The sequence below is a fragment of the Musa acuminata genome, unplaced genomic scaffold, assembly GCF_036884655.1.
Source record: "Musa acuminata AAA Group cultivar baxijiao unplaced genomic scaffold, Cavendish_Baxijiao_AAA HiC_scaffold_427, whole genome shotgun sequence".
NCBI lineage: Eukaryota > Viridiplantae > Streptophyta > Magnoliopsida > Zingiberales > Musaceae > Musa > Musa acuminata.
In genome coordinates, this window is record NW_027020674.1 from 62,501 (window position 1) to 70,000 (window position 7,500).

Sequence of the window (7,500 nt, forward strand, 5' to 3'; positions counted from 1 at the left end):
AGCCCTGTGCCACCCGGGGGGTTCCAGGGTGCTGAGATGGCTGACGTTTTGCTCCGCTCTCGACGGTCACCGCGCAACGCAAGAACAGGCCAAAAACTGGCCAAAACGGCCCAAAAACGGGCCAAAACTGGCCATTTTTGGCTGCGCGAGCGAGCGGCGAGCGGCGGACAGCGAGCGAAGCGAGAGGCAGCACCGTCCCTGCTATACGAAAGCCCCATCCAGCCCTGTGCCACCCGGGGGGTTCCAGGGTGCTGAGATGGCTGACATTTTGCTCCGCTCACGACGGTCGCCGCGGCACACAAGAACAGCCCAAAAACAGGCCAAAACAGCCCAAAAACGGGCCAAAACTGGCCATTTTTGGCTGCGCGAGCGAGCAGCGAGCGGCGGACAGCGAGCGAAGCGAGAGGCAGCACCGTCCCTGCTATACGAAAGCCCCATCCAGCCCTGTGCCACCCGGGGGGTTCCAGGGTGCTGAGATGGCTGACGTTTTGCTCCGCTCACGACGGTCGCCGCGGCACGCAAGAACAGGCCAAAAACTGGCCAAAACAGCCCAAAAACGGGCCAAAACTGGCCATTTTTTGCTGCGCGAGCGAGCGGAGAGCGGCGAACAGCGAGCGAAGCGCGAGGCAGCACCGTCCCTGCTATACGAAAGCCCCATCCAGCCCTGTGCCACCCGGGGGGTTCCAGGGTGCTGAGATGGCTGACATTTTGCTCCGCTCACGACGGTCACCGCGCCACACAAGAACAGCCCAAAAACAGGCCAAAACAGCCCAAAAACGGGCCAAAACTGGCCATTTTTGGCTGCGCGAGCGAGCGGCGAGCGGCGAACAGCGAGCGAAGCGAGAGGCAGCACCGTCCCTGCTATACGAAAGCCCCATCCAGCCCTGTGCCACCCGGGGGGTTCCAGGGTGCTGAGATGGCTGACGTTTTGCTCCGCTCACGACGGTCACCGCACCACGCAAGAACAGGCCAAAAACTGGCCAAAACAGCCCAAAAACGGGCCAAAACTGGCCATTTTTGGCTGCGCGAGCGAGCGGCGAGCGGCGAACAGCGAGCGAAGCGAGAGGCAGCACCGTCCCTGCTATACGAAAGCCCCATCCAGCCCTGTGCCACCCGGGGGGTTCCAGGGTGCTGAGATGGCTGACGTTTTGCTCCGCTCTCGACGGTCACCGCGCAATGCAAGAACAGGCCAAAAACTGGCCAAAACGGCCCAAAAACGGGCCAAAACTGGCCATTTTTGGCTGCGCGAGCGGCGAGCGGCGGACAGCGAGCGAAGCGAGAGGCAGCACCGTCCCTGCTATACGAAAGCCCCATCCAGCCCTGTGCCACCCGGGGGGTTCCAGGGTGCTGAGATGGCTGACGTTTTGCTCCGCTCTCGACGGTCACCGCGCAATGCAAGAACAGGCCAAAAACTGGCCAAAACGGCCCAAAAACGGGCCAAAACTGGCCATTTTTGGCTGCGCGAGCGAGCGGCGAGCGGCGGACAGCGAGCGAAGCGAGAGGCAGCACCGTCCCTGCTATACGAAAGCCCCATCCAGCCCTGTGCCACCCGGGGGGTTCCAGGGTGCTGAGATGGCTGACGTTTTGCTCCGCTCTCGACGGTCACCGCGCAATGCAAGAACAGGCCAAAAACTGGCCAAAACGGCCCAAAAACGGGCCAAAACTGGCCATTTTTGGCTGCACGAGCGAGCGGCGAGCGGCGGACAGCGAGACAGCGACGCGAAGCGAGAGGCAGCACCGTCCCTGCTATACGAAAGCCCCATCCAGCCCTGTGCACCCGGGGGAGTTCCAGGGTGCTGAGATGGCTGACGTTTTTGCTCCGCTCACGCACGTCACGCGCACCACGCAAGAACAGGCCAAAAACTGTGCCAAAACAGCCCAAAACACGGGCCAAAACTGGCCATTTCTTGGCTGCAGCGAGCGAGCGGCGAGGGAACAGCGAGCGAGCGAGAGGCAGCACCGTGGCCCTGCTATACGAAAGCCCCATCCAGCCCTGTGCCACCCGGGGGGTTCCAGGGTGCTGAGATGGCTGACGTTTGCTCCGCTCACGACGGTCACCGCACAATGCAAGAACAGGCCAAAAACTGGCCAAAACCGCCCAAAAACGGGGCCAAAACTGGCCATTTTGGCTGCGCGAGCGAGCGGCGAGCGGCGGACAGCGAGCGAAGCGAGAGGCAGCACCGTCCCTGCTATACGAAAGCCCCATCCAGCCCTGTGCCACCGGGGGGTTCCAGGGTGCTGAGATGGCTGACGTTTTGCTCCGCTCTCGACGGTCACCGCGCAATGCAAGAACAGGCCAAAAACTGGCCAAAACGGCCCAAAAACGGGCCAAAACTGGCCATTTTTGGCTGCGGCGAGCGGCGAGCGGCGGACAGCGAGCGAAGCGAGAGGGCAGCACCGTCCCTGCTATACGAAAGCCCCATCCAGCCCTGTGCCACCCGGGGGGTTCCAGGGTGCTGAGATGGCTGACGTTTTGCTCCGCTCTCGACGGTCACCGCGCAATGCAAGAACAGGCCAAAAACTGGCCAAAACGGCCCAAAAACGGGCCAAAACTGGCCATTTTTGGCTGCACGAGCGAGCGGCGAGCGGCGGACAGCGAGCGAAGCGAGAGCAGCACCGTCCCTGCTATACGAAAGCCCCATCCAGCCCTGTGCCACCCGGGGGGTTCCAGGGTGCTGAGATGGCTGACGTTTTGCTCCGCTCTCGACGGTCACCGCGCAATGCAAGAACAGGCCAAAAACTGGCCAAACGGCCAAAAACGGGCCAAAACTGCCATTTTTGGCTGCACGAGCGAGCGGCGAGCGGCGGACAGCGAGCGAAGCGAGAGGCAGCACCGTCCCTGCTATACGAAAGCCCCATCCAGCCCTGTGCCACCCCGGGGGGTTCCAGGGTGCTGAGATGGCTGACGTTTTGCTCCGCTCTCGACGGTCACCGCGCAATGCAAGAACAGCCAAAAACTGGCCAAAACGGCCCAAAAACGGGCCAAAACTGGCCATTTTGGCTGCACGAGCGAGCGGCGAGCGGCGGACAGCGAGCGAAGCGAGAGGCAGCACCGTCCCTGCTATACGAAAGCCCCATCCAGCCCTGTGCCACCCGGGGGGTTCCAGGGTGCTGAGATGGCTGACGTTTTGCTCCGCTCTCGACGGTCACCGGCGCAATGCAAGAACAGGCCAAAAACTGGCCAAAACGGCCCAAAAACGGGCCAAAACTGGCCATTTTTGGCTGCACGAGCGAGCGGCGAGCGGCGACAGCGAGCGAAGCGAGAGGCAGCACCGTCCCTGCTATACGAAAGCCCCATCCAGCCCTGTGCCACCCGGGGGGTTCCAGGGTGCTGAGATGGCTGACGTTTTGCTCCGCTCTCGACGGTCACCGCGCAATGCAAGAACAGGCCAAAAACTGGCCAAAACGGCCCAAAAACGGGCCAAAACTGGCCATTTTTGGCTGCCGAGCGAGCGGCGAGCGGCGGACAGCGAGCGAAGCGAGAGGCAGCACCGTCCCTGCTATACGAAAGCCCATCCAGCCCTGTGCCACCCGGGGGGTTCCAGGGTGCTGAGATGGCTGACGTTTTGCTCCGCTCTCGACGGTCACCGCGCAATGCAAGAACAGGGCCAAAAACTGGCCAAAACGGCCCAAAAACGGGCCAAAACTGGCCATTTTTGGCTGCACGAGCGAGCGGCGAGCGGCGGACAGCGAGCGAAGCGAGAGGCAGCACCGTCCCTGCTATACGAAAGCCCCATCCAGCCCTGTGCCACCCGGGGGGTTCCAGGGTGCTGAGATGGCTGACGTTTTGCTCCGCTCTCGACGGGTCACCGCGCAATGCAAGAACAGGCCAAAAACTGGCCAAAACGGCCCAAAAACGGGCCAAAACTGGCCATTTTTGGCTGCACGAGCGAGCGGCGAGCGGCGGACAGCGAGCGAAGCCGAGAGCAGCACCGTCCCTGCTATACGAAAGCCCATCCAGCCCTGTGCCACCCGGGGGGTTCCAGGGTGGCTGAGATGGCTGACGTTTTGCTCCGCTCTCGACGGTCACCGCGCAATGCAAGAACAGGCCAAAAACTGGCCAAAACGGCCAAAAACGGGCCAAAACTGGCCATTTTTGGCTGCACGAGCGAGCGGCGAGCGGCGGACAGCGAGCGAAGCGAGAGGCAGCACCGTCCCTGCTATACGAAAGCCCCATCCAGCCCTGTGCCACCCGGGGGGTTCCAGGGTGCTGAGATGGCTGACGTTTTGCTCCGCTCTCGACGGTCCCGCGCAATGCAAGAACAGGCCAAAAACTGGCCAAAACGGCCCAAAAACGGGCCAAAACTGGCCATTTTTGGCTGCACGAGCGAGCGGCGAGCGGCGGACAGCGAGCGAAGCGAGAGGGCAGCACCGTCCCTGCTATACGAAAGCCCCATCCAGCCCTGTGCCACCCGGGGGGGTTCCAGGGTGCTGAGATGGCTGACGTTTTGCTCCGCTCTCGACGGTCACCGCGCAATGCAAGAACAGGCCAAAAACTGGCCAAAACGGCCCAAAAACGGGCCAAAACTGGCCATTTTTGGCTGCACGAGCGAGCGGCGAGCGGCGGACAGCGAGCGAAGCGAGAGGCAGCACCGTCCCTGCTATACGAAAGCCCCATCCAGCCCTGTGCCACCCGGGGGGTTCCAGGGTGCTGAGATGGCTGACGTTTTGCTCCGCTCTCGACGGTCACCGCGCAATGCAAGAACAGGCCAAAAACTGGCAAAACGGCCCAAAAACGGGCCAAAACTGGCCATTTTTGGCTGCACGAGCGAGCGGCGAGCGGCGGACAGCGAGCGAAGCGAGAGGCAGCACCGTCCCTGCTATACGAAAGCCCCATCCAGCCCTGTGCCACCCGGGGGGTTCCAGGGTGCTGAGATGGCTGACGTTTTGCTCCGCTCTCGACGGTCACCGCGCAATGCAAGAACAGGCCAAAAACTGGCCAAAACGGCCCAAAAACGGGCCAAAACTGGCCATTTTTGGCTGCACGATGCGAGCGGCGAGCGGCGGACAGCGAGCGAAGCGAGAGGCAGCACCGTCCCTGCTATACGAAAGCCCCATCCAGCCCTGTGCCACCCGGGGGGGGTTCCAGGGTGCTGAGATGGCTGACGTTTTGCTCCGCTCTCGACGGTCACCGCGCAATGCAAGAACAGGCCAAAAACTGGCCAAAACGGCCCAAAAACGGGCCAAAACTGGCCCTTTTTGGCTGCACGAGCGAGCGGCGAGCGGCGGACAGCGAGCGAAGCGAGAGGCAGCACCGTCCCTGCTATACGAAAGCCCCATCCAGCCCTGTGCCACCCGGGGGTTCCAGGGTGCTGAGATGGCTGACGTTTTGCTCCGCTCTCGACGGTCACCGCGCAATGCAAGAACAGGCCAAAAACTGCCAAAACGGCCCAAAAACGGGCCAAAACTGGCCATTTTTGGCTGCGCGAGCGAGCGGCGAGCGGCGGACAGCGAGCGAAGCGAGAGGCAGCACCGTCCCTGCTATACGAAAGCCCCATCCAGCCCTGTGCCACCCGGGGGGTTCCAGGGTGCTGAGATGGCTGACGTTTGCCTCCGCTCTCGACGGTCACCGCGCAATGCAAGAACAGGCCAAAAACTGGCCAAAACGGCCCAAAAACGGGCCAAAACTGGCCATTTTTGGCTGCACGAGCGAGCGGCGAGCGGCGGACTGCGAGCGAAGCGAGAGGCAGCACCGTCCCTGCTATACGAAAGCCCCATCCAGCCCTGTGCCACCCGGGGGTTCCAGGGTGCTGAGATGGCTGACGTTTTGCTCCGCTCTCGACGGTCACCGCGCAATGCAAGAACAGGCCAAAAACTGGCCAAAACGGCCAAAAACGGGCCAAAACTGGCCATTTTTGGCTGCACGAGCGAGCGGCGAGCGGCGGACAGCGAGCGAAGCGAGAGGCAGCACCGTCCCTGCTATACGAAAGCCCCATCCAGCCCTGTGCCACCCGGGGGGTTCCAGGGTGCTGAGATGGCTGACGTTTTGCTCCGCTCTCGACGGTCACCGCGCAATGCAAGAACAGGCCAAAAACTGGCCAAAACGGCCCAAAAACGGGCCAAAACTGGCCATTTTTGGCTGCACGACGCCGAGCGGCCGAGCGAGCGGACAGCGAGCGAAGCGAGAGGCAGCACCGTCCCTGCTATACGAAAGCCCATCCAGCCCTGTGCCACCCGGGGGGTTCCAGGGTGCTGAGATGGCTGACGTTTTGCTCCGCTCTCGACGGTCACCGCGCAATGCAAGAACAGGCCAAAAACTGGCCAAAACGGCCCAAAAACGGGCCAAAACTGGCCATTTTTGGGCTGCACGAGCGAGCGGCGAGCGGCGGACAGCGAGCGAAGCGAGAGGCAGCACCGTCCCTGCTATACGAAAGCCCCATCCAGCCCTGTGCCACCCGGGGGTTCCAGGGTGCTGAGATGGCTGACGTTTTGCTCCGCTCTCGACGGTCACCGCGCAATGCAAGAACAGGCCAAAAACTGGCCAAAACGGCCCAAAAACGGGCCAAAACTGGCCATTTTTGGCTGCACGAGCGAGCGGCGAGCGGCGGACAGCGAGCGAAGCGAGAGGCAGCACCGTCCCTGCTATACGAAAGCCCCATCCAGCCCTGTGCCACCCGGGGGGTTCCAGGGTGCTGAGATGGCTGACGTTTTGCTCCGCTCTCGACGGTCACCGCGCAATGCAAGAACAGGCCAAAAACTGGCCAAAACGGCCCAAAAACGGGCCAAAACTGGCCATTTTTGGCTGCACGAGCGAGCGGCGAGCGGCGGACAGCGAGCGAAGCGAGAGGCAGCACCGTCCCTGCTATACGAAAGCCCCATCCAGCCCTGTGCCACCCGGGGGGTCCAGGTGCTGAGATGGCTGACGTTTTGCTCCGCTCTCGACGGTCACCGCGCAATGCAAGAACAGGCCAAAAACTGGCCAAAACGGCCCAAAACGGGCCCAAAACTGGCCATTTTTGCTGCACGAGCGAGCGGCGAGCGGCGGACAGCGAGCGAAGCGAGAGGCAGCACCGTCCCTGCTATACGAAAGCCCCATCCAGCCCTGTGCCACCCGGGGTGTTCCAGGGTGCTGAGATGGCTGACGTTTTGCTCCGCTCTCGACGGTCACCGCGCAATGCAAGAACAGGCCAAAAACTGGCCAAAACGGCCCAAAAACGGGCCAAAACTGGCCATTTTGCTGCACGAGCGAGCGGCGAGCGGCGGACAGCGAGCGAAGCGAGAGGCAGCACCGTCCCTGCTATACGAAAGCCCCATCCAGCCCTGTGCCACCCGGGGGGTTCCAGGGTGCTGAGATGGCTGACGTTTTGCTCCGCTCTCGACGGTCACCGCGCAATGCAAGAACAGGCCAAAAACTGGCCAAACGGCCCAAAAACGGGCCAAAACTGGCCATTTTTGGCTGCACGAGCGAGCGGCGAGCGGCGGACAGCGAGCGAAGCGAGAGGCAGCACCGTCCCTGCTATACGAAAGCCCCATCCAGCCCTGTGCCACCCGGGGGGTTCC